Source organism: Podarcis liolepis, assembly GCF_965112155.1.
Source record: "Podarcis liolepis genome assembly, chromosome: 5".
Lineage (NCBI taxonomy): Eukaryota > Metazoa > Chordata > Lepidosauria > Squamata > Lacertidae > Podarcis > Podarcis liolepis.
In genome coordinates, this window is record NC_139556.1 from 20,018,021 (window position 1) to 20,045,707 (window position 27,687).

At 40.8% G+C, this 27,687-nt stretch overlaps 1 protein-coding gene and 1 long non-coding RNA gene across 2 annotated transcripts in view; both read left to right on the forward strand.

The window, feature by feature from the left end:
• Positions 1-23,834, forward strand: part of LOC310706754 — a 46,470-nt gene extending 22,636 nt beyond the window's left edge. The window contains exon 2 of the long non-coding RNA XR_014526149.1: positions 23,289-23,834. This is a non-coding gene — a long non-coding RNA (uncharacterized lncRNA). The remainder of the gene's footprint in view (positions 1-23,288) is intronic.
• LRMDA (leucine rich melanocyte differentiation associated) overlaps positions 1-27,687 on the forward strand; it is a 724,603-nt gene that overhangs the window by 278,738 nt on the left and 418,178 nt on the right.

The following is a 27,687-nucleotide window of genomic DNA, read 5'->3' on the forward strand; positions in this document are numbered from 1 at the left end:
GAGGAAATGGGAATGGGAACGTAAACTGAATGGATAATAGATGGAGAGCAAAAGGGAAGTAAATCAATACTGGTACGTCTATGTAAATGACCTGGGTTGGACTAGATGACCCTTCTGGCCTGTTCCAACTCAATAATTCTATTACTCTACCAGTTGCTGGGGAGTAAACGCCAAAGAAAGGCTTCCGGGGAAACCATCAAGCTGGCAGTGGTTGGATTAAGGATGGAAATGTTGGTCTTATTCAGCAAAGTACTCATAGAGACATAAAACCATAGAGTTGGAAGGGACCTTGTTCTCAACATTGCATTTATACTGAGTTCTGGATGGTACCAATGGAAATAATGCAAGTCAAAAGTACAAATTATTGAAACAGGCACCAATTTTAACTATGCAATCAGGTTTCACAACACTGGTTCTTTTAATTTTTTGCTTGCCCTAACTCTCAAGCTTTTTATTAGTAACAAAAATCCTGAAAATATAAAATAAATTCGAGGCTTATAGAAAGCCAGTGCTTTACTAATGTCATACTAATTAACAATCAGTGAATGCCTGCCCAATTTTAAATTATTATTATTTTTAATGGCTGGAACAGGACGTTGGCAGGGGCTTGAGCCTAAACGGGTTAAGTGACATATTGGATTTGGACCTGGGAGACATCGCACAGTGTTGTTATTGCTGTGACCGTTCGTGTGAGCCATGTGCTGTGCTTTGAATTTAACTATTAAGCAGTGGTTAAAATTAATCCTGTGTGCAGTTACCAAGGGAGAAAGCAGGCCAGAGATGTCAATAAATCTAGTGTGGTTTGAAGCAAATGCCACTAAATCTTAGTTCTTTGACTGCTCTCTGGTAGTGTCAAGAGCTGCTCAGCAAGACGAATTTGAGGGAGGGATGAAAAAGGTACGATATTAAACCACAGCGCTGATAAGTTTAGTTAAGAGGCAGGAGACGTGTCCTTGCAGTGACATTCAGTGGCTGATATTTGTTTCCCTTTAAATAATATGCTGTACATCTGTGAGAATGATGGCTTGGTGTTTGTGACATTGCATCTCCACCAAGGTTACTGGCTCCAGGACAAGCAGTCTCTCCTCTCTCCCTTTCTCTCACACCCTGTCAATAAATATCCACTTGTCTGAGAAAGTGAGATACAGATTTTACAGCTGACACCAGAGCATCTTCATTTCCAGAAGCAATGAGTTTCAACACATGTGAACGTGAAAGAGTGAGTGTGCGTGTATGTGTGTGTGTTTTGGGGGCGGGAGGAATAAAAGGGATATATCTTTCAAGTCTGTCTTGTCAAAGAAAACCGTTATCCCTTTCAGACAAAAAAGCTCAAGGTCTGGCAACTATGTAACCAGGCTACCTTTCCCCCCAAAAATGAACACTCCCACTTCACTACCATTTAATAAATGCTTATTGTTAAACCCTAGTTTCTATAGACCGCTGTGTTTAAATTTTTTCTCCTTTAGAATGAAGCATTCTTCACAGCTGGCTTTTTTTAATGCCAAAAACGAAGGCTGCCCAGCTCATCATGTCCAAAATAAAAGGCTATTTGATTGTGCTCTCAGGTTCTGAGTATTTTGAATCAGAGTATGGCTCACCCACAAATTTCATGTACTGTTCCAACCCATGGTAGTGTAGTAATGGCAAAGGATGGAAGGTCTACCATTGTAACAGGAAAGATGCATCATTTTAGAGTCATAGCTCTAAAAGCATCACAACGGGAAATCTCTAATGAGGCACTTTTTGTGCTGCTTTTTGTTTTCCCACTATTGCACAATGCATAGATAATGCTTTTACCCTCGACTGTCCCAATATTAATTCATGCTCAAACAGTTATGCACAAACTTCCAGTTGCTGCGAATAATATTGAACTTATACACGTTTCTTATTTATGTTCTTATTTTAAAAATTAATGTGGATATCTAAACCCCCCTTTCCAAATCCTTGCATTGTTCATTGGGATCCTAGTGGCACATTACTGCATTTGATTAAGTACACTCACTCCCACAGGTGAACTTCTGTGTACTTGACACACTGCTGTGGTGAGATGTTCATAGGGCCTCTGTAGAAATTGCTGGCTGTCAATTCATGTCTTTGAAGACCCACCAAGAAATGTGGTAGCAACAGAGGTTGGCTATGGCCTTGAATCAGATGGTGCTTTTTTAAAAAAGCACTCTGCAGTGTAATGACTGAGAATAATAAAAATAAAAGCTTTTAGGAGTGGATTGAATGGCAGCCCATTCTCTTGCCCCATGGTGGGCCAGATGGTGGACCAGAAGTGGGGAGCAACTGCATGTAAAAAACAGGGATGAATTCTCATATGGAAGATAAAGCCTCCACTGGCTGTGTGTCCACAGCAAGTTCCAGGTGGGGAACAGCAAGGGAGAATGACAGAGAAGGATAAATAGAATACCTGTGGGTATAGGTAAGGAAAATGGAGAGGTGAGAGAAGGGGGCAGGGCAGGAAGTAACGGCAGTATAGAGACAGAACAGAATGGAGAGAGAAAAGAAGACCATAGCTGCCAAACCTTTCCCAAGAGAGAAGGGGAACAGATTAGCAGAAGAATAGGTGAAGGTCTATGGCAAGCCAGTGGTGAGCCAAGAAGGTGGAGACAGAAGAGTGAGGTAGGCGGGGTCCCCACTCTACAGAAAACTCAGGAATTACCAGGAGGTAATGAACCTTTTGTAATAAGCGAAATACAGATAGTGTCTTGGATCAACCGAGTCAGGGACTCAGCAGGTGAGGAGCTTGCCAGACATCTGGGGGTCTGAAGATTCTTGGAATTTGAAAGAGAAAGGATGGTAGCACTCACAATAGCTTTAAAAAATGAAAATACATATATTATACAATCAAAATACCACAATAAAATCCATAACCGGAACAGAGCATAAAATCTAATAGGAACCACAATCCATTCATTTAGTTGAATTAAAAGCTAAAAACATCTTTAAAAGCTAAAACAGGTCAGCTGCAATAAAACACAGCAGCAGAAATTAGTAAGAGTCTTATATGATGTTAAATCAGAATGGGAGGGTGTGAAAAAGGTTCAAGAGAAAAAAACAGTCTGGTGCTGAAAAGACAGTAAGGTTGGTGCCTGGCAAGTGTCTCTAGGCTGTGCTTTGGTCCCCATATGCTGTTGGACTACAACCCCCATCATCCCTAGCTAGCAGGACCAGTGGTCAGGGATGATGGGAGTTGTAGTCCAACAACATTTGGGGACCCAAGGTTGAGAAAGGCTGCCCTAGGGTGAAGTTGTGGAAGTGCTCAATCAACACCAGGAATAGACTGCCAAGGACTAGCAAACTGAAGCCCAGTCAGACAAGATGGAAATGGTGAATGGTTCATTCACCTTTGGTGGTTTTCAACTCATTCTGGATGAGTTTTCACTCCCCTCTAAAAGATTGTTTGAGGGTATGCTTTTCGCTAGGCCATGTCTTCGAATGCTCAAGGGACATCTGTGGTGCAAAGTGCCTTCCTCCAGTTGTGGCCTCTTCTCAGGAGGAGGCCTTGCAGTCAGTTACACAAATTTTTATTGTGTACTAAGCAAGAAATAGCAGCAGTATTGATGATATGGGCTATTCCTATTCAAACTGGATTCATATGGTATGAGTTAAGATTTAACAAAACTGACAAATGGTCAAAGTCAGAAATGGAAGCGAGTTATTTTGTACCTCTGAAACCAAGTGGAAATTATTTATTTATATTGTTATTTAGGCAGCTAAGAAACAGTGCTTCATCGCTAGGCATCTCCTTAAGTTCAGTTTTGTTTTGTAAGCAATTTATTATTTTTGAAGTAAGTATAATGGAGTTGCTTTTTGTTTATTTTTAATTAGCAGCTATAACTGAATTGTGATTAATGTAATTGTAGTTATTGTAAAATCTGCTCTTTAAATTAAAAGGGGGTGGCAAGTGTGGTTGTTGATGGCACTAGTTGCCATTGGTGAACTGCAGCCTTCACTGAACGAGGTTGGCTGCCTTCTTTGCTCTTGTTTTAGAGTACTTGACCATAGGTCCACCATCCATTTGATAACTGAGAGTAATCCTGTGTGTTCAGGTTATCAAGTGATCATTATAATTACCATCTGAATAATGCAGAATGTGAACTCACCTGCAAATGTAAAATGGAACTGCATTGCATTGGGTTGTATTTGCTAGCTGAAAAGGAGCTGTATAGTAAACAGATGTTTTCACCATGTTGCTTGTGAATTTTCACCCACTCTGACTCCAACCTGACTTGGTCTCCCTGCCCCAGTGTTCTAATTTAGAACACTGTAAATAGCTGGAACCCATTATTGCTATTTTCTCCCAACTATTTTGTTTACACCTAACAGGAACTATGCATATAAACTGCAAGAGTGGTAGCATTATGAATTACTGCCAAGCACATGAATTTTAAACAATGGCATGAGACCCTGACCCAGTTAGCTGCTCTTTAAGGTGTAATGTTACAGTTGCTAGTGCTGATTTAGGAGGTTGTTTTCTACATTTTGGCATAGGCCTAACAGACCCTATGGCACAAAAGACGGCCTTGACAGTTTATGGAGTCTAATAATTAGGTTTCAGGGAGACTAATCACACATTTTCAACTGCTGTTTTGGAAAAAAAAAACAAAAAACACCGACTAGCTTGCTACAGATGTTACTCTCCTTTAATTTACTGATGTGCAATTTTCTGTTCATAAGTCAAGGGAAAATGAGAGGAGCTGCTCCCATTGAATATATGGTATTTTAATTGACTTACTGGAATAAAGTTTCCAAATGGGCACATAGGGAGTTTCTTACATTATTTCCTTTTGTGGTAAGATTTATTGTTGCCTCCCTGTACACCACTTTGTACTTTCAATCACACTATATTCAGAATCCATAATGGTTTACCTACTTACTGGTATAATTCTAAATTCATAGATTGCCAAGGAATGTGTGTGCTTCATAATCCTATATTTCATGGACCATGTATCAAAGTATTATCTCAGTCTTTAGCTATCTTTCTTTTGTTGTAGATGTGGTTAATAGAAGAAATAAAACCATGTCATGGCAGTACAATAAACCTTCTGCTCACCCCGTAACTGAATTATTCTTGCTAATTACAATAAACATTCATTTTCTTGTTTATATGTACAGCCCCTCAAACTTTAAATTTATCATTTCCCCCTCTTACTTTTGATGTTGCTGATGCACATTTAATCTCAATTTATTTCAGCTAGTCATAGTTACAAAGCTTAATGTATGGAAACAATATTTATTCCAGCAGCTGTTAAAAATCTGTGGATATGGATTAATGTCAGCTTCTAAATGTGCAGTACTTTAGTTAATTCCATCCAAGGACAGATGATATCATCCCGTAGGAAGGAATATATTAGAAACTGTCAGCTGAAAGGTAGTAAAAGTAGGTGATATGTTATAAGGAGGACTAAAAGGTCATTCAAAGAAGAGATATTGCTAATAAGTCAATTAAAATTTTTGCACTGACATTTTACAAATTTCTGGGTAAGCTCTAAAACATTTTCTAAGCTAGCTAAATTCACATCCCAGATTGGAAAAACAGAAGTCATGTCTGTTCTCCACAAATCCTACAGGAGATGAGTGAATTGGGAGTCAACTACCCTGAGATAATCCACTTGGAGGGAGTGAAAAGAGGGGGAGGGGTTGATCATGCAACCTGCACAACCAAATCAGCATATTATTGAAGAGCTGTGCTTTGAAGTGGGGGCCCTGAACCTTAAAATGCCATTGGTTATTTTGTGAAAACAGAGACTATCTGATTTTGGATAGTCCCATTTTGGACTTTTTTTTAGCTAGAAAGCTATCTCATCCTATTCTGCCCTTCGATTTTATTATGACTCTCTTCCTGTGCACAGGGTTTGTCACAGCTTCTTGCCAGCATCAGCTGGGATTTGAACCACGATAAGACACTCTGGTCTAGACGGACTGCAGAGGCTTACACTCCCATGTTCTGCATTGGTGCTCCCTGACCTCACCTTCACTATAAATGCTTCTAAGTTTAGCCTTAGTGGTGGTGTTTGGATGGGTGAGGATTGCTATTTAGGCACCAGTCAGGCATTGCTCACCTGGCTTACTCCCTCCATGTCCAGTACCTGCTTTCTTCCCAACCCGTTTTCCAGCATATCTACTGCCTTCTTGTTTTCTTATCCTTTCATTGGTCATTGGACAGCCACCTTCAGAGGCTTACAGATATTAAGGGGGTTGCATGGCTGCCATCAAAAGGAGCAGCCCTGCTTCTCCACCCGGTTGTTCCTTTCCCTCTCCACCCTACTGGTAACTAGTGGTATTGTTGCATTGTGAGTTTATTCAATTCTGCAAATGACAAACAATAAAGTAGGGAGCGGGGAAATTTTCAGTACAGTGATATCACATCCTATGCTATTTACAAGATGTTGGGGTTGCTTAGAGCCTGGTAACCTGAGCAGATTTATGAAGGAAATTGACGTGTGCTTCCGACTAATACTTTTATTTATGTTTCATTTGAATGTTTACATTGATCAGTGCTCATTTTGTTTAAATACTGAGACTACTGAGAAATGGGCAAAATTAAGTCACAGGAAATTATTATTTTGTTTATTTACAGTTTTATTCAAGAATATTAAAACAGTAGACAAATATTATTAAAAGAGCCGAGACAGAGGAGGAAAAACATCATTAAAAGCAGATCTAAAAGTATACTGCAAAGTCTTTGTTTTCTATATTCCACCTCCTCGTCCTTGTCTGCACTTTTATGTGTATCCTTAGCCTTGTTAACTGCAGACTTGAAATTTCCTACAATGCAGAGTGCATTATATTCTGTTCCTCATATTGGAAATTTCATCAGTATTCTACTTTCCCACAGAATTGGAAAATTGTCAGCTATCCAGAGATGTTAAGCAACCATTTATTCACCTAGAATCTTAGAATCATATAATTGTAAAGTTGGGAGGGACTCCAAAGGCCATCTGGTACAACCTTGTGCAGTGCAGGAATCTCAGCTAAAGCATCCATGAGAGATGGCCATCCACCCTTTGCTTAAAAGACCTCCAAGGAAGGAGAACCCATCACCTTCTGAGGGAGTCCGTTTTACTGTTGGGCAGCTTTTACTGTCAGAAAGTTCTTCCTGATCTTTTGTCAGAATCTTCTTTCTTGTAACTTGAAGCCATTGCTTTGGGTCCTACCCTCCAGAGCAGGAGAAAACAAGCTAGCTCTATTTCCCATGTGACAGCCCTTTAGATATTTGAAGATGGTTATCGTATCTCGTCTCCATTTCTTCTTACCCAGGCTAAACATACCCAACTCCCTCAACTGTTTCTCATAAGGCCTGGTTTATATACCTTTGATTGTCTTAGTTGCCCTCCTCTGCACACATTCCAACTTGCCAATATCCTTCTTAAATTGTGGTGTCCAGAACTGGACACAGTACTTCAGGTGTGGTCTGACCAAGGCAGAATAGAGCTGGACTTCCCCCGCCCCTTCATCAGGGCAGTATACATCTGTTGATGCAGCCTAGCATTAGCCTTTTTTTGCTGCTGCGTCACACTGTTGACCCTCCAATGTCCTGGTGATGAAAATCTGGATCTCCCCCCCCCCCACATGTGTGGCACAACCTCAGCCATGGCAGGCAAGCGGAAACTCCACCTTCAGGGCACTCTACCTGCTGCTCCCCTCCACCACCACCAGGTACTGAGCATGAAAAAGAGGGCCAGTTTGCCCACCCACCTCAATCCCAGTGCACCTGTTTTAGAGCTGGATTCTGTATCCATCCACCCCTGCAACCTGGTACTTGAGCTCAATGGAGCTGTTTCCTGGCATACCCTGGTAGAAGCACTCCCTGCACCTGGCAGGCAGCAAGAAGGTGAACTTGACCTGCAGGGTGGGGTGGGCATCACTGATGACTCTTTGGAGCACCCCTAAAAGCAGCAGCAGCCTGAGCACAGAGGCTATGGCTGCCATCATCGCTGGGGTCCTTCCTGCCACCAGAAGAAGAGCAAAGCTGAGCTGCCTGCTTGGAAAAGAAGTAGTCATGCTTGGAAGGGAGGGAGGCAGCAGAGGAAGCACAGAATGCAACTCCAGCCTTCCACCATGATGGCGCTGTGCACATTTCTCTTGTTATGAGCATATTAGGGTATTGCGCTCTTGTGTGAACTTGTGCAAGAGTGTGGGACCAAAAGATGGGACATTCCAGTATCCAATCAGCAGCCGGGGGGAGGGGCTTCTGTAATTGTGCTAAACCAGGACTGTTGATGGGTATGTATTTTTGTAGTTGGTTGTTCCATCCAGGTGTAGAACCTTGCGTTTTTCTCTATTGACATTCATTGTTAGTTTGGAGCCAGTTCTCCAATCTGTCAAGGTCGTAAAGGTAAAGGGACCCCTGACTGATAGGTCCAATCGCGGACGATTCTGGGGTTGCGGCGCTCATCTTGCTTTACTGGCTGAGGGAGACAGCATACAGCTTCTGGGTCATGTGGCCAGCATGACTAAATCACTTCTGGCGAATCAGAGCAGCTCATGGAAACACCGTTTACCTTCCCGCTGGAGCGGTACCTATTTATCTACTTGCAGTTTGACATGCTTTCAAACTGCTAAGTTAAGGTCATATTGAATCTTAATTCTGTTTTCAGTGGCATTAACTACTGCTTTCAGTGGCATTAACTCTTGCTGTCAATGTGGTAGGCAGAGATTTGATAGGGTAAGAACCTCACTTTCTCGGCTGGGCTGCTCCATGGTGTTTTTGTTGTCATACACCAGACTTTGCTAGGAGGAGGGAGCCGAGTTTGTGTTCCCTATCTCACTCCAAATAGAATCTTTGGTAATGTCTGAGCATGACTTTAACAATTGAAAGTGTTTGTCTACCCAGTGAAACCAGAAATGGCCATTGCTTTTTCATAAAATAAGCAGAGACTTTGTCTAAATCATGTAGCTCTTGGAAAGCCAAATTAATTAGGCGGAGATGTTGCAGATTCCATGAATGAAGCCTTTTTTTCTTTTTGCTGCTTAAGCTACTTTAAAAGTTTAGCATATATATATAATTGGAGTACTTTTGAAATGTGCTTCAACCCTGGCAGTGAGTGATTTAGTCTACCATACTGCTGTTGCAGCAGTTTTTTTTTTAAAAAAAATCTTCTATCTGGAAAAGTCAATTTTATTTCATTCTTTTCATCCCTTTAAGTCTTCGTTGTATTATTATTGATGCATATAAGTGGCTTTTAAAAACATCTAGCCATCTGTGTAATATGTTTCTAATGATCACTCTTGATCAGATATTTTTCAGTATGCCACATTTATATTAATCAAAGAGTGAACTGTTTTCTAAATTAATGATATTAAAGTTGTCCCAGCTTGATAGTAGTGAAGGGGCAGTGGTGTCTTTGAAAAAGATTTGTTAACTTTAAGGACTTTCTGTTTCCAACAGACTCCTTTTGGGAATGAGATGCACCTGCTAGAAATTGAGTGCAGCAATACAAATTTATAGTGTTAATTTTTCACTCTTTCAATGTCCAGGTGCTGCTGCTACTGTAGATGTAACCAGAGGTCAGTTTAATTAAGATCGGCCCTTTTCTCTTGGATGATATGCGCTGAATTGTTGTCACTGAGGGCCTCTCATCCTTTTGTCCAATGCCAGCAGCTGGTGACAGCTTGGCAAATTATGAGTTTCTTGGCTTAAAACAGACTAAATTGCAGACAAAACAAGCCATCAGCTGAGTAAATACCGCACCTCTGTTTGGCTTCATGGGAAAGGAGGAGATTAGCATGAGTACTTAGTGTTCATAATTACTAGTAAGAGGCAAATAGTAGGCTCAGGCTGACTGGAGATTGTTCCATTATATCCAATTAACACCCACTTGATTGTTCTTAATTACTTGGGTTTGATGACAGCAGAGCAGACATGTCATTCTTCAAACGTACAACTACCACCTGGGTCACTGATATACCTACACACAAAGATAAAACATTAAGTTCATTGTGAAAGGGCTGTTGAATATTGTGGCTGTTATGTAATCATGGGTGGCGGGGGGGGGGATACAGAGTCTTTTGTTTATTTCTTAGCTCTTCTTCATGAGCTTGAACTGCTAAAATGGAATTCTCTTTCACCAACTTTCACAATGCCGGGGGGGGGGGGATGACATAGATATTGCTGGGAGATATTCTAAAATAAAGTGCTGGTGATAATCAGAAATAAGGTTAAATTGCCTGATTTGAAACTGGCAAAATGCTGTGAATGAAGAAATGCAACTTTGGGCACAGGGACTGTTTGTTTGTTTGTTCCTTGAAGTAGATTAATTTTCACCCAGACCCAAACACTTGTTTTTAAAATTCAGAAGGCGGGGGCTTTAGATATAAATGCCACAGCCATCTTTTTGCTTGCATTGATCCCTGGGCAACAGTAAATAGAAATTAGAGTGCACTGGAGCTAAAGTTGGAAACCTCTCTGTCTTGACCCTAGCAAAAACCACTGAGCTTTTTGTGTGTGTGTATTTGCCGTAACAACCCGGCACAGCCACTCTTCTGCAGTTTTATTGCCAAAGATGTGATAAAGTCAGTTGTGACGAGTGATAAAAGGACCCCCCCAACAGTTCATGTGCAACTATCCTTCCTTCCTTTTTAATTTTAGACTGTTTGCTTTAGCGATTTCCCTTTTCATTCAACTCCTGTTGTTTATAGCAGGGAACTATAAATATTTGTCCCTCTTTCAGGGAACCTCGTAGAGCCAAAATATGAGTTTTTCACCTTGAGCTGAAGTTAGCTGATTTCAGTTTCATGCGGTCCAGTTTTGTTTTATTTTCGACTGAATTTTTCTTGGAATCCTTCTGAGTCCACCAATGCTTGAAGTGTAGGAGCCAGCCTCACTACCTTTTATGCTGTGCCCTTAGCAACTTTAGAAGGCTATCAGATGGCATTTGTTGGTTGTCCCTTGGGGACAAGGAAGATGGGGCTTGTGGATTTCATTTATATTTTCATTTCATTTCATGTATTTATACCCCACTTTTAGGAAGTCTTAACAAGGGAGCTTACAAAAATGTAAACTAATCAATGATAGTAAAAACAGTCAAATATATACAGTGAAAGAAAGTGCAGCTAAAAGGATTCATGAAAGCCAGTCAGCACACAGATTTGTAAATTGTATCGCCTGTCTCCCCACCTTAGCTCCAAATAATTGAAGCACAAGGATCCACTAATTTGTGCTAAATTGATAAAGAATGCAAACTCAGGACCTGCTAAAATTTAGGGTACAACTGACCTGCGCCAAATGATATTGAGTGTGTACCCTTCACAGTGCTCCATGATTTGCTTTACACTAAACCCTATACTGAGTGTAATGCTTGAGAGACAGCGAGTTTTTGTAAAAAATGGTATCATCAAACACCCTCACTCAGTGCAATTAACATTTTCAGATATAAAGGATTTTGGTTGCAATTTGGCTTTATCCACCCCACCCCAGCAGTTGCTTTCCCCCCTAAGTTTAGAGGGATGCCTGCTTGGTTTCATCATGGCATCTTTTGGGGGGGGGGTGTAGGAGGAAGAGAGAAAGAAAGAGGGAGATACTCATGTATATTCTGTTGTGCATATAGAACATGCCAAGTGGCCCTTTGAATTGAGGTCATCTCTAGTGGGATAGCTTTATAATTCCAGTCTATTCCTTCCTTCCAGGTGTCCTTTAAGGGAGCGCTTTAAGAAGTTGTACTCAATTTAACTTAAGACATAAGTAATTCTTCCAATTCAGAGCAATGGCTCAGAACCTTAGTAAATGTTCGTCGTGCTAAGAAATTATCTTAGTTTCCTTCCCAAATGTTATTTTATGTATTACTGTAATGGCCTTGTTCTCTTAGATATGGTCGAATGGCTATATCAACCAGGCTCATTTTTATGCTGTCTCTTGGTTTCTTCAGTTTGCCATTCAGGCATCAAAGCATGTACCTTTATCTAATTTTCCTGGAATCTTTCTCTCTCTCCCCCCCCCCGGTGTAGTTCACACATTTAAGGCTAGTACAACATACCACTGTTGGCTTAAGGGGAGTAATATTGGGCCCAATCAGAGGTACATGGAAGGGGACATGTCTGGTTTCATTTGCTGTTCTTTTCTTGCGTAGACCTACTTGCATAGACCTACTTTTGTTGTTAGTCTTCAATGAAACATCACTGCTTTTGTTTTCTTTTTCAGAAGACAAAGCAATTTAATTCCACAAAACCCTTAAATCCCTCAGTCACTCACTATTATAAATTCCTGTATATACTACTGTTACTTAATAACCACACATATTAAATTAAAATATTTTTAAAAACTTGTGTGTCACGGGAATTGGGGTTGCTTGTGTGTAAACCTCTAGCTGTTCCAAACTGCTTAGGGGCGATTGTGTCTTTCCCTGACTGAGCAGCCTGGGTGCTGCTGCTGCTCAGTCGCTCGACGAATCCGTGAGTGAGCGTCTCCTAAATTTCCTCCAGCATAAGAGCTCCTTGACGGACAACCTTCACCTTGCCTCTCTGCGCATTACCCTTCTGTGCAGAGTGGGCGTGCCTAGTGGTGCCCCTCCACCCTCCTCACTGATTTCACTGCCAGAGTCTCAGAGCCTTTCCTCCGAGATGCTTTCTTCCTCTCCCTTCTTCCTGGTGTCACCTGGACATTCTTCCCCAGATGACGTTCTCTCTCTACCCTTACTCGTTCCTTCTTCTGCAGAGTCTGGAAGCACCGCCTTCTCCCTCTGCTCCGATGTCAGTTCCCTGACAATGTGTTTTGAAAATGTATAGTACAATGTACATACAAAGCACGGTGTTTCAGAGTGTGCACTGGACCAAAATATAAATGGAATTGCTTCTAAATTAACAGCAAAGGGCATTCTTAAGTGTGAAATTCCTAAAGAGGAGGAAAATGTTTTCACTTTCCCAGTTCATGATGAATGTTAAGCCCAAACTATGGCTTAGTACGAATGAGGAAATGTGCAGGTTCCTTGACAGAAGATTGTAGCCACTTTGCTGCTCCCCTGGGCTTACTGCCATCACACTACTTTGAGCTAAGCCATGGTTTGGCTTAGCATTATGTCTGAATCAGGGCTCATGGCTTTTATCCCCCAAACAAACAACAATTGGAAAGTTGGAGGACAAACATTGGCTACTCTCAGGATTCTTCTGGCAGTTAGTTACAATGGATGCACATGTTTACAAGCTAGGTTTTATAAACTGTTTTTACAATAAGAATAGCATAAAGTGGCATACAAAGATTTAAAACTATACAAGAAACAATATAGAAGAGGAAATGAATAATTTTTCCAGTTACTTGCAATATAATATGCGAATCGAGCCCATATTTATGAATTCAATCTATGATCCTTTGCATGTTTACTTGGCTGCATTCAAGACAGTGAACTTTCTTCAGGGTAGTCATGCATAGGATGATAATGAAAATCAGCACATAATACGTTTATTATATTATTTATATATTATTTTTCTTAAGTCAAAGCCCAGCCCAAGTGGTTTATACATAGAGTGAAAACAACCAAACATTTGCACCACATGAATACAAGCAGCCCCTGTTTACACATGTTCAATATGTGTGCGGCCATGTATAGGCGCATTGCGCCAAACCCAGAAGTGACATGGAAATGTCATAAATAGGTCACTGAAACTTCACTAAGAGGGCAGAAGGGGGGGCTGGATGGGGTGTTTACAAGCTTTTTCAATGGGTTTCAATTACACGCAATTTCACTGACGCGTGTGGTGCCTCAGAATGTAACCCCTGCGTAAACGGGGCCTGCCTGTACAAAAAATGCAGCCCTTTTACAATAAATTTTCAGAATCCCTAAAAATGAGGAAGAGAAGCTGAAACAGTAATTCTAAGATGTTGCATATAGATATTTATGATTTTAAGTAGCTTGGGTTTTTGACTTGGGCTGTAAATTTTCAGGCATTCATTTTGATGATGTGGGCATTAAACTAGCAAAATGTCACATTAACTTATCTGAACACTGATTCTTTATTCAGTCAGTTCTTGTGAGGGGTGGGTGAGAAGGAAACAGGCTTCATTTATATTGGTAGTCCCCCCCCAAACTTAAATTACACTGAAGCATTTGGGGAGGATGACATGTGTGCATCTTTGTCATATCTTTTATCATCACTACCATTTCTCCATCTAATACAACTTGTGACAAACGTGAACGTTAATTACAGTTAACAAAGCAATGTGATGTGAAGTGTTCATATATTTTTTTAAAGGAAAGAGCCAACCCAATCAGTGAGATTTCATCTTACGCTGAGCTTCCAGTCAAAGTTCAGAAGTCAGAAATCAAGTACCATCAGTTATCAAATTATGTTAATGATTCTAATGAAAGCTTCTGGTATTTTGCTCAACACTGTGTTACTATTATGGTTACTAATAGGACAAGAAAAGCTGATAGCCGTGAATAAATTAAAACTGACTGCTAGTGTTCTTTTTTCATATTTGACAATCTGTTTAGTTACTGAGAGTTTTCATGTAGGGCTCGTGTTAGGGTACAGAGTGTATATTTTAATCATATTAGCACACATAAAAAACGACTTTCACATATTATTAAGGCTGTGGGATGCAAACCATCAGAATAAAATAAAATCAATGTGAAAGGCCAACACATACCCGACAGTTGTGCCTGGGTTCTGACTGAGGATTGGGCATCCAGCGCCATAGAGATTCCAGGTCACTGTACAGAGCTCATGATTGCATGAATGCCTCCCCCATCCAGTGCGAGAAAAGCCCTAGAATTTTCCATTAGAGAAAAGAGATGTGGAGTGAGGGAGAAGCTAGCTATGGGGAGATGGTGCCAGCTTTCCTAATGCTCCAGAAAATTTGCATGCACACACAGACTGCAGGAAGTTGCAACAACTTTCTGCTATCCCAACCTATATCATGCCAGCCCCACCACTTGTGATTTTATTTCTATTTTTACCTTTACCAATGTTACATTATTTCATCACTTTTAGCTAATGATAAATATACAGTGCAGTCTTTGTTAGGTAGTTTAGCAAGCATCTTAAGTTGCAAATGCTGCTGGACTTTGTCAAATGATCACAGCTATTTTTGCCAGTTTACATCTCTTGGAGTAAATGGAGTTCCTTCCAAACACTAATACAGTGGTACCTCGGGTTAAGTACTTAATTCGCTCCGGAGGTCCGTACTTAACCTGAAACTGTTCTTAACCTGAAGCACCACTTTAGCTAATGGGGCCTCCTGCTGCCGCCGCGCCGCTAGAGCACAATTTCTGTTCTTAACCTGAAGCACTATTTCTGGGTTAGCAGAGTCTGTAACCTGAAGCGTATGTAACCTGAAGCGTATGTAACGCGAGGTACCACTGTACTGGTTTGTAAATTATCTTGCCATATCTTGGATCATTTTTGCACCCTGTCTTAATGTTTCTTGAATCATTTTTGGTGCCATCGTTCCAGCTTTATGTAACAATTTACCAGGAAGCCCATTTAATGAATATGGGCTGAGGGCTCCTCAAGGTCGAAAAGGGCAGTTTACATTCTAAAACTAGGTCTAAAACCAGACTGGAGTGGATTCAAATAATAGTCTCATTCAGAAAACTCTGGAGCTGATACGCAGGCACAGCAGATTGAATACAGGTTGATAGGTCTTACTATTGCCAGGGTCAATGGTAGATTTATTTAACAAGGGCTTCACCACAGCCTCTTTCAGAACTTTGGGACCCCTTCCTCCCTAAGGACAGCATTGACTACTACTCATAAACAAAGACTATGGCATGCCAAAATTTGCCATTTTAAGCAGCCCATATGGACAAGAGTCAGCTATGCGCATGAATGTAGAAAGAGCCCTATGCTCAGCCCAGAATTCTTTTCTCACAGTGGCCAACCAGTTGGCTGTGGGAAGCCCACAAGCAAGACATGAGCACAACAGCCCTCCCTGTTACTGTTCTCCACCAACTGGTATTAAGAGGTAGAACCATCCAGAGGGGAAACCATCAGTAGCCACTGATATTCCTATCCTCCATGAATTTGTCTAAAGCCATCAAAGTCAGTGACCATCACTACCAATTGTGATAGCAAATTCCATAGTTTGTGCTGTATGAATTCCTCCCTTTGATTTGTCCAGAATCTCTCATCACTGAATGACCATTGTATGTGTTATGCACACAATATATTATGGAGCATTATGAGTCTGCCTTATGTCCTCAAGGCCAACAATCCAAAAGTGTCTTGACTAGACAGAGCGACTGTATCCTCTATCTCTGAGCTTGTTTCAAAAGTGGAATTCAAGTTAGAATGCATACAAGTGATTTTATCTTCACACACTTGTCTTCAAAACAGTCATAGTCAGCCACTGATGGTTCTATCATTTCCCTGCCGTTGTCTAATTGCAGAAGGCCTTTCATCACCTGGAAGAGCGTCATTTGTTGATATTGAGCAGACTGCTATAGGACTAATGGTTTTGATTAGTTTTGTTCCTTAAAATGGTTGGGATTCCTAGAATTCTGTATCTGTGTGAAGTCTATTCCTCTTGTGGATACGACAAAACATTTTATGACTGTGTGAGTTTTTGTATGTGACATCTTCCTTGCCAGATGCAGGAACAGAGTGGCCAGTTCATAGATCAACATGCTGTGAAAATGATATAGAAAAGGGAATTTTTTAAAAAGCACCACCTGATTACTAGAGCACAAGATGTATAATTAATGTAACACTAGATACTAAGATTGCATTCAGTAAGAGAGACTTCAGCACTTCTTGATCCATTTTATTTCTGCCACACCAGGGGCTAAAAAAAAGTAAAAAAGTAAATGCGTCAGTAAGGGATTTGACAGTGTGTTACGACAGTCATCAATCCTTGTGAGCCTTGTGGCCATAAATAAGCTTCATACCGCGCCACACTAAAGAGGACAGTTTCTCTTCTGCAGGACATTGAAAATGTCGCAGCTAGGGAATTGTTTGTCCCTGTCGCCACGACAACGCCACCATCACTTATCATTTACTTTCACACCAAGTTTTTTCCCCCTTTTCTTTTCTTAAAAAAAAACCCACACTGAGGTCTTTGTAGCGATAAAACCAAGTCAACATCGGCCCAAATTTTCAAAGCCGTTATTCTAATTACAATGAGGAGCTATAGATTGATGAGCTTAGTTTTTCGCAAGGACTGGTGGCAGTTAATTCCTGTGACCTGTGTGGCTCCAGTAGTCTCTTTTCGAGATGGAGTCTTGGAAGTTCGATTATTAGTGACATCTTGTAAGTGAGAAGAAGCTTATCTCTCCAGAGAGTGTTGATAACTTGAGACAAGGTTTAACTAGCAAGCAGCGAGACAGTGTATGGCAAATAAATAAATAAATAAATAAAGCCCCGCATTCCTGATTTTGCTGCAAGAGCACAGTAATGAGGAAATACCAACCACCACAATTTCACAAGTTGTAAACTCACTGGTAGCTTTCAGTTGTGAATTCTGGAGAAGCCTCTTTCACTCTGCTTTATCTGATAATGTGTGAAAATATTAGTCCTGCTGCTTCTCAGGCCTGAACAGCCAGTGCTCAGGGCCAGAAGCATTTGAATACATACAGGTTTAGAGACTTGTGAGAAATAAATGAGAATTGGTAGAATTTGGTTTCAACCTATGGGAGTGGTAATGGGAAACATTGCTTGCACCATCCATTTTCTCTCTGTGTTTTAAATGTACATTTTGTCTCTTTTGTTTGTGTGGAAACGGGAACATCTATGAGTTGCATGAGTGCAGCAGTTTGAAAAAAGAGATGCTGTGGTGACCATTTGTGAAAACTGGTTTATACCCTATGCTCTGTGATTCTATGAGAACTCTACATTTTAGTTAGTCCTATGCAGCAGTTTGAATCCCCGCAACGGGGTGAGCTCACGTTGCTCGGTCCCTGTTCCTGCCCACCTAGCAGTTCGAAAGCATGCCAGCGCAAGTAGATAAATAGGTACTGCTCCGGCAGGAAGGCAAACGGCGTTTCCGTGCACTGCTCTGGTTCGCCAGAAGCAGCTTAGCCATGTTGGCCACATGACCCGGAAGCTGGACGCCAGCTCCCTGGGCCAATAAAGCAAGATGAGCACCGCAACCCCAGAGTCGGTCACGACTGGACCTAACGGTCAGGGGTCCCTTTACCTTTACCTATGCATGCTTACCTGAGAATGAGTTTAACTGAAATGCAGCAGAGGCTTGTCTATTATGGTAAATGGGGCACAGTCCCACCAGCTTCTGTCTGCTCTCAGCCAGCCTGCACCTGCCTGCCTGCCTACGTACTGACAACCAGGCCAGGGGGTGACCCTGCCTGTCAGCTTTACCCCCTTAGCCTTAGTTTTGCTCTTGTAGAACTCAGCAGAGAGGAGAACGGGGACAAAATTATAATTAGTTGGCTCTGCCTATCATTAGCTCTGGCTTCATCTACTGTTGGCCTCCTTGGTTTTCACCCCACCAGTTCCAATGGGCACCAGCCCAGGGGATAGGGTTGCCACTGTATTTCCATCGAACTAAACTGTGGCTTTGCTTTTAACTATTATTTTGGGTCATGTGTGTCCAGTAGTGTTCCTCGTGCTGCTGGGAGGCCCTTTGATGGTCCACCAGAGGCTTCTGTCAGCAGAACAGATGGATAATTTCCAGTGCCATCTATTGTCTCTCTCACCTGCAGCTCTTCTGAAGAGTCTACCAAGTCATTAAAGAAGATTTTGTGGGTTTGCACAGGGGGAAATAAGCAAAAATTATCCCCTCCCCATACAGCTGACAGAAGCCTCCACTGGATCAAATATCTTATAACAGCACAAAGTATAATGTTAGATTCCCTTCCCTTCCCTTCCTTCCAATAATGATTTTTTGTGTAAATATATTAGGTACAGTGGTACCTTGGGTTACATACGCTTCAGGTTACATACGCTTCAGGTTACAGACTCCGCTAACCCAGAAATAGTACCTCAGGTTAAGAACTTTGCTTCAGGATGAGAACAGAAATCGTGCTCCGGCGGTGCAGCAGCAGCGGGAGGCCCCATTAGCTAAAGTGGTGCTTCAGGTTAAGAACAGTTTCAGGTTAAGAACGGACCTCCAGAACGAATTAAGTACTTAGCCTGAGATACCATTGTATATTAAAGTAGCATTGGAGTCCTGTGTCCCACCCCATGTGTTTTCATGCTATAAATGTTGGTCTACTCTACAGTGAACACATGTAGTTTGTTCCTTGCTGAATTTCACTGCAAAGTTGCTATCTTCTTAAAGTTCAATCTATAGAACTCAAATTTTGTAACTGGTAGAGCTGTTAAATACATTTTTCCTATCTCTTTTTTAAGCCTCTCCTTGTTAATTAGAAGTGTACATATTGGGAAATTAACTATGAAATACTAAAAATGATAAATTATTCCATATTTGAAAGTATAAATTAAAGGTTTAGTGTATATAAAATTTGTCATGTTTAATTGCAAGTTCAATTAAAATTCAGGATAATGATGATTTATACAGGTTTCTGTGTAATTTGATATTCATTAGCTTAGCCAGACACATGCTGATATTAGCTCGTTAATTATGTTTCCTTTTGTTGAAAGCAGCCTTGTGAAAGCAATCTGCTCAAAGTTTTCCAAACTCATTCTGCTAAATGAATATTTAGCAGCTGTTCGTGTTATTGAGATGGTCACTGCGGCTTCATTTCACTCATACATGGCATCAATCATACCTACTGTATGACAACAAGGTTTTCTCATTACAAACCCATTTATGAAGGTTATGGGTGACGTTAACAAGTTATTGCATAGCTGTATAACACAACTTTACAGTAATGTAGTTTACATTTAGTTTCTTCAAATAGCTTATGGTCCAAATGTTGGGAAAGTGTAAGAACACACTGGCAAAAATTACTCATATACAAAATATTGTAATTGGCAGTTGTAGTACTGGGGTTGATTGATTGATTGATTGATTGATTGATTGATTATGGTTTTTGAACACCAAATTATGGATACCTAAGAGCTGCCTTTTCATCTCCCAACCCCACCCTCCGAAAAAAATCTAAGTGTTCATAGCAAGGATATCTATGAAGCTGTTTTTGATGGTAACTTTTGAAACTTTCCCCTTTGAAAGTCTCTGTGCTTCTGAGCATCTTTTATAAATGATTGGCTTGATCTGGTCCTACCGTGCATACAGTATGCCTGATCAGAGGGATCTTACCTGGTGCTCCCCAGCTTTCTCCTACCTAGTACTCCCCAGATGTTGTTGGATTGCAACTTCCATCATCCCTTATCAATGGCCATGTTGGCTGGGGGAAGACTGTTGGAGAAGATGGTCCTAGGGGATAATAATGCCTCCCTGGCTTCTGCCCTTGGGATACATGTATGAGTAAGAATAAATACGTTATAGGGAATGGGAACCCTGTGTATATTTCTCATATATCTGTCTTCCACTTGGTCAAGGGATATGTGATGATGTATGGGATCCTTCCATGAATGGGAACTGTGCCCATTGTAGGATTGGATCGATCCCAGCATGTTTGATTTAATAACTGCTTTTTGTGTTGGGACCACAACTCCCAGCAACTCCAGGATTGATTATGGATAGTATTTGTGACATTGAACAAGGTACTTCCAGTTGCGCCCTTACAGTTAAGGGGATAGAACTTCATTTAAAATGCTGCTTCTCCTACACAACTGTTTCGTTCATCAAATTAGAGCTTTTAGTTCATTTGTTGAATATAAAAGTACTTACCTTTTAAGAGTATTGTTTTTCTGTGGCTTCATTCAATTCGCCAATGTTTAAGCAGAAAAAAGTTAATTCATATTAACAAGTCAGTACCAGGAAAACAGTTAGTGAGTTAAGTATCTGGGCCATGTAGTCATAATATTTCTGCTTGAACAGCTTGGGTTCTGTTGGAAGTGGCCTGTCGGGCAAAGTGTATTTGAAGAGTTTTGCTCATAAGCTCCGCTTCTCTTGATTAAGCGGTGCTGTCCCTTTTCTGTAGCTTTTCCTCTTCTATCACTCTTTCACTCAGCAGCTCTTTGAAGTTAGCAGTTATTCTGATCTACCTTGAGTACTAATTTTTAAGAAATCTAGATAAGCATGTAACTCCCCCCTCAAATCTACCTCCCTCCCTTGCAATGTACATTATGGTTGATGCCAACCTTCTTCTACTGCTACCACTACAGTTTTATTCCACAGTAGGCTTCTAAGTGGTTTACAAGTGTAACTATCAGTTAACAAAGCATTAAAATATAAACATCCATTATATCTATATGAAACCTTTGGGAGCTGTCATCAGTGGAGTTGCAACGGGGGCAGGGGGGGCGGTGCGTCCCGGGTGCCATGTCTGCGTGGGTGACAAGAAGGCACCCCATGGGGGCTCATGGTGGCATGAGCAGCCATCGCGCCACCGCAGCTGTATGTTGAGGTGTTAGACCAGTGCTAGGATGTGAGGTTTGGCTGGATGTGGGCAATAAATTGAGGCAAAATCCTGAAAAGGCAGAGGTGTTATGTATCCTGGGTTCTTACATCTGGGAGGTAGGGAGACAGGCTGTCCTGAATGGTGTTGCAGGTCCTCAGCTTCGGAGTGTTCTTGAATTCAACACTGTCACAGGAGACAAGATCTTAGAACTGATTTGGTGGCTAATAGGCAGCCAATCCCAGGAGTGAGATGTGCCCAGTAAGGGGCATCACTCACCACTCAGGTGACAGGCTTTTGCACCAGCTGCAATCTCTGGACCAGCTATAATAAAAACGCCAAATAGAGCACATTGTAGTAGTAAAAATGTGGTTACTAGTGCAAGTGTCTAAGCTACCCCTCTACAGGAAGGGACACAGTTGACACATCAAATGAAACTGGTGACATGCACTCTTGGCCAGGGAGGCCACTTGACCAGTATACCTTCCGCAACCCTATTTAGAAAACATATTTAGAAACAGCAAATCTTGCCTCCATTATTCATGCTTTAGTTACATCCAGACTAATGCACTCTAGGTGGGGCTGCATATGAAGATGCTTTAATTATAACACACAGCAAGAGCATACATGAAGCTTTTCTAGGTGCAAGAAACAACACCCGTGCAAGGAATTGCTTGTTGAACAAAAGCTCATCTTTTTGTGATACAACACAGAGTAATAGTTTTAAAATTATTTATAGAATGAAACCCCAATCCTGTTGAAAAATACTATCATTGCCTGCAATTCCCATTAGTTTCCCTAGACTTAAAGAACAAAGATTTGGCAGTTTTTCAGTAACAGAATGCTATATATAATTTGTCAGGGGACCTGTTGACCTTATGTAAATTTGCCTCTTTGAGAAGGTTTTGTTATTATGATCGCAGTTGCTAGAGTTGTGTAAACTTAGCAACAGTTGATATGTTACTGTCAGGTTTCATGAGCTAAGCTGCCCTCAAAGGCAGAATCAGCTCTTTGCAAAGTTCACACCTATAATTCAAATATATTATTTATGAAGAAAGACCACATTCTGGAACAAGCAGAAGGCTTCTGCTTCTGTCCTTTGGGGCAGCAATGACTTGGCCACAGTACTCCATGCTCTTGAAGACAACTTGGCAACTTCAGTTGGTCCAAAATGCAGCAGTCAGTTAGCTGGGATTCCATTTAGAACATATATATATATTACTCCTATTTTAAAATAGCTGCACTGGTTGGCAGTTCATTTCTGGGCCTAATTCAAAGTGCTCACATTAGTTGTAGAGTCCTAAATAACTTAGGCCCCATGTAAAGTGACTTCCCAGCTGTTCTCTGCTAATTTCCTTTTAGTTCCCTCCTTTGGAAAGGCTGTGGGATCTATAATGAACTAGTCGAGGGCCAATAAACTGAAACTCAGGCCAAACAAAAATGGGGTTCTGTGGATAGGTGGTTGTGAAGAGAGAGACAGTGTTCCAACGTGTTAGTCCTGCAAAGAATCAGATTCGGAGCCTGCATTTATTCCTAGATCCACCTTTGTTATTGTAGGCCCAGGTAGCTTCTGTGGTATCATAGGCTGCTATGCCATCTGGGACCTTTGCTGACTAGTGATAACCTAGGCAGAGTTATTGATACTTTGGTTGCAACTGGGTTTGCTAATATAATGCATAGTGCATGGGCATACCTTTGAAGACTGTTCAAAAAGAGCTGTTAGAGAGTTACACTTACTCTCTGCTATAAAGAACAAAGTCTTCCATCCGGGGTTCTATTTCTTGGCCAGTCTATATGCCAAGCCTGGGAGCCTGGCATGTATGTGTGTGTATGTCTGCAGTTATGGTATGGAACTGTGCAAAGTATCAGGTAAACTTTAACACTGGGACCATTTTAATACCTAACCCTAATAATCTTTACAGGACTGAAATTTGTTTTCATGCTCTCTGTTTTTGATTCCCGTTTCAGATTTGCAAGATAGAAATATACAAAAGAAAAAGAAAGAAAAGGGGTGTCCTTGTTTCTTTATCTGCCGCAACATTGCCTCTGAGCCGATTTCTCTGTCTGTCCATCCTGATGGCATGCAAAAAGCAGGATTAATCCTTTCCTTGTTACTAAATTGTGTCTGTGTGAAATTTTTCTGAGCTTAGTATGAATGATATTCCTCAAGAGGAAATTTATTCTTGTAAGGATTTCCTTAGTCCACCAAGAGAGACTCTTCCTGGCATTAGGGGAGCAAGATGTAGGCCGAGTGGAAATGCACCAAACTGATTTAATAGAAAAAGGTAATTCCTATTCAAACTGTATGGTCCCTTATTCATTTCTTCGGATTATCATCAAATTTATGTCACCAGCAAAAGGAGCTTTATTGAGTTTCACAGATATATTCCTTTTGCTTTCATTGTCATTAGTTGGCACACTGACATTTTCATATGTGTCTCAGCTAATGCCTCAAAATTACTCCATCTACAAATGTAACAATTGAACAGATAATTTTAATAAGATTCAGCTTGACTTCAGACTGCACTCCTTCCTTTTCTTTATAGAATGCAAATTGTAACCTGTTTTTAAAGCCGTGCAATGCAGTGAACTTTAATGGGATTTGACAACATCATATTAAGCACAACAACTACGCATAATGTACCGAAAAATTGGACGTGAAATTGGAAACATAGCTGAGAACAAAGTAAATTTACATGGTTTGGTAGTTTGAATGTCTGATATCATATTCTCTCATGCAAGCTCCATAAAAAGCAAGGGATTTAACAATGGATATCAGCGGAAAGTGCTTTTAAAGTTAAAGCTGATGGATGGCTTGTCAAAAAAAATAATTGCATTGGTTGGAAAGTCGGGATGCGTGCTGAGGGGGAGAGAACAGGATATACAGAGAGGATGATGGGAAGTGACAGTGGTCTGTCAAGAAGCAGTGGCTGCCCAGAGAAGTGTGAAGCCAGAGCTATAAGGTGGCAGAGTAGAACAGGCTGTCAGAGCGGGAAAGTGGCTTTAATACCCTGAAAAGCAAAGGAATCCGCCTGTCAGCCTTGCTCAGCCGTGCTGAAAGAGGAAAGGAACATGGCATAAAGTTAGAGACATTAAACGGGGAACGGGGGGCAGGGAGAGACCACAGAAAGCAAAAAGGGAAAGGGTGGGGGAGAAGAAAGCTGATGATTTTATTTGTATAGACAAATGACGAATTTTTTTTGGTAAGAAGCTCACTTTTGGCCACATCAGAGTGTTTTGCAATAGTGGGGTGTTGCGGATAATGTGGGCACTGGAACACGGGATGTCTGCAAAAATGAAACAGTTCATTAAAGGTCTGTAGAAAATGGGGAGGGATTGTTTCTCCTTGTGTGCCTGTTTCTGGCACATTTAAGCACACCACTCTGTCCTGTGACCTTCCGTTTACTTACATTGTGTGCAGCTGTACTGTGAATTGCAGCTATGGGCGTATTACCAGACCAATTGAGTGCACTTCTTTTTCTTTTTTTGCTGTGAGCCTGAGGCAGGTTTTGCATGTTAACCAAAATCTTTTAAGGTTTCTGGAGTTGTTTTTTCTCTCTCTCTGGCTATATCAGTTTTCAGCCTACAATTCTAATTAATAAATGTTAACTTTAAGAACAAGGAAACTCGCTGTGTTGTTTGGGCAAGCTATGCTTTCCTCTTAGCCACACTCCGAAGCCACACACTCTCTTTCACACATGTCCCTGTAGTTTATGGTAGTGTTGTGGCAATCAGTAATTATCACCATCAGCACAGCTAAAGCATCAGCAAAATCCCTGTGCTCATGGAATGGACAAATGAATGTATGGAGTGGAGATCAGGGTCGTGATGGCTAGTCCTGTCCTCCAAAGGTCCAAGGTCCCCTTTGCCCAGGATTGGTTTGTTCCCTTCATTTTTGTGGGGGTGGGAGTCTTTGTAAACCACCTTCAAAGTGTTGTTGAAGGGCAGTATATTAATCTTTAAACTAAATGAATAAACCTGTGTGCAGATAGGACCCTGCAATACAGAAGGGGCAGCAGTAGGTCCAGTAGGCATGATTTCATGCATCTTATGTATACAGTTTTTAATCTGAAATAAATAGAATCCAAGAGCATGTTTTGCAGGAAAACAATAATGGTTTTCACAACCTGTAGGTGATATTTGTAATATACGGGGAGGTAACCTGTGGGAACAGATTCAGGGTTGTAGGGAGAGGAGAGGGAGTGAAATACAGTCCTACATCTCTACTTGACATCTGTGGGAAATCAAATCTGGTGAAATCTGGGCTGGATTAAGAATGGTTATGGGCATTTAACAAACCTTGGCTATGGCTCACAGTAAGGAGAGAGCTTAACCACAAGTCTCCATTTGGGTGACACACTAATCCAAATCTTGGCGTAGCTTAGTTTATCTTAGCTCAGCATAGCAGGGCTGGGCAGCAAACTGGGCTGTTGACCATATAATAAATATTCATGGGGAGGGATTGTCCATGTGCTTTAATAGCAATAGTAATAGTAATAATATATTGTTTCACAATAAAATAATAATCTATTGGCTGTTGAGAATTAAAATAGATTAACCTGGGCGCAGGAGATTGCATGCAGTAACTAAGTTTAGCATTCCATGCAGCATTTGGACAAAGCCACCACCTTATATTATTTTTTGCAAGTACGAATATCTTGTATAGAAAGAGATAATGTTACAATACGTCGTTATCTTACAATGCGCTGAAAAAGTCATATGGTTCATTATTCTCCATTGAAGGGTTAAAATAAATAAATGTTAGAAACCCTTGAAAGCAATGCTTTTGCTGTGGATGGTATATAACGAAATCTTAAAGGTCTGCAGTCTTTTAGAGGTTATAGTGTAATTTTGTATCTAAGGGGCATACTGGCTTCCATTGCACTTTCACAAACAGTCTCCCTCTCTCTCCTTCCCTCCCTCCTCTTCAAACTTACTGTTCTTTTAAGGCAAATGAGACCTAAGGATAGAAGGGCAGTGAAAAATGTAAAACTGGCCAAGATGGATGGCAAAATGCACCATGCATAAATAAATTACGGGGGGGGGGGATGAACAATGATTGTGTGGTTGAAGACCTGGCTGAATACGTGTGTCAGGTGCTGATTGGAAGAATGATAAATGGAGTGACCTAACAAAGGATTGACTTCTCCAAAAGACAGGCCCTTTTAATGGATGGAAAGGGAGGAAGCCTCATTTAGAAGGGAAAGGCTGTTTGCTGTGCAGATATGACAAAGGGGAAGTCGACAACCATTGATTTACGTTCGGGAATGACAGTTGAAAAATTCAACAATAATCATGACAAATGAGAAGCGATGCAGTCAGAGGGGGAAAAAATGCCAATACGTTAAGCCTGAGAAGAAATGCCAAGGTCACAGGGAAAGGTTTCCAAACTTCTGCTTTTGACAATCCTAATGGAAATATTGGAAAGATGGGATGCAGGTTAAAAGGTACGGTTTGGAGTGAAGGATTGGAAAGGACATGAGTTAGTGCTGGTTCTTTCAAAAGCAGCTACTGAACATTTGCTGCACCTAGTCCTGAGAAAGGTTTTCTTCATGTCTCCTACTTTTTCTCTTGTGGGAATGTTAAAATGAAATAATAAGTGAAATCTAGGCTGGAAAATACAAATCTGAGTTCTTGCCAATGACTTCAATGAGTGTGGAAATGCCCTATTTACTATGTATGTGTTTATAAAATATATTGCCTTATTGGATTATTATTATTTTTTTTAAGCCACTAATCTAACAGTAATGCTGAGGTGTTTCTGTAAATATGTTTTCGCTGTGACTATTGACAGAATAAAATGAGTGTGTGAATTCTGCCCCAGCTGCTAAATTCTAAAAATGCCTTTTAAAAAGAAATATGAAGACACTGGAAATGAGGCTGCAAGTTTGTTTGGGGGAAACTATTGTGTTAGAAAATCAGTGTATTCGTTTGGAAGTTCTCCATTATTTTAACATGCGCTTGTGCTTATGCATGCAGTACTTGAGCAAGCTGTTATAAATAATTAGAGAAGCATCATCTTTCACTGACATTTCTGTATTTGCAGTAAGCATATCCAAGCAATGTTTGTAAAATAACCGCCCTTTATAAAAGAAATGAATGGGTATTTTTACTTCACTGTGGAGCATATTAAATGGCACAAAAATCTTTATTAAGCAATTTTAAAATAAGATGTGCTGGAGGGAAATATTTCATATGGCCTTGATTTGTCTTCTGTGGCCACTGGAGTAATGATCTGTGTGAGTCTGTGCTCACATGAGGAATGGCAGATATAGAAAGGGGGGAAAGAGCACAGTCTGAAGTCCACAAATATAAGGAGACAAAGCAATGATTAACAATGATGTGCTACCATTCTCCTATTTCCCCA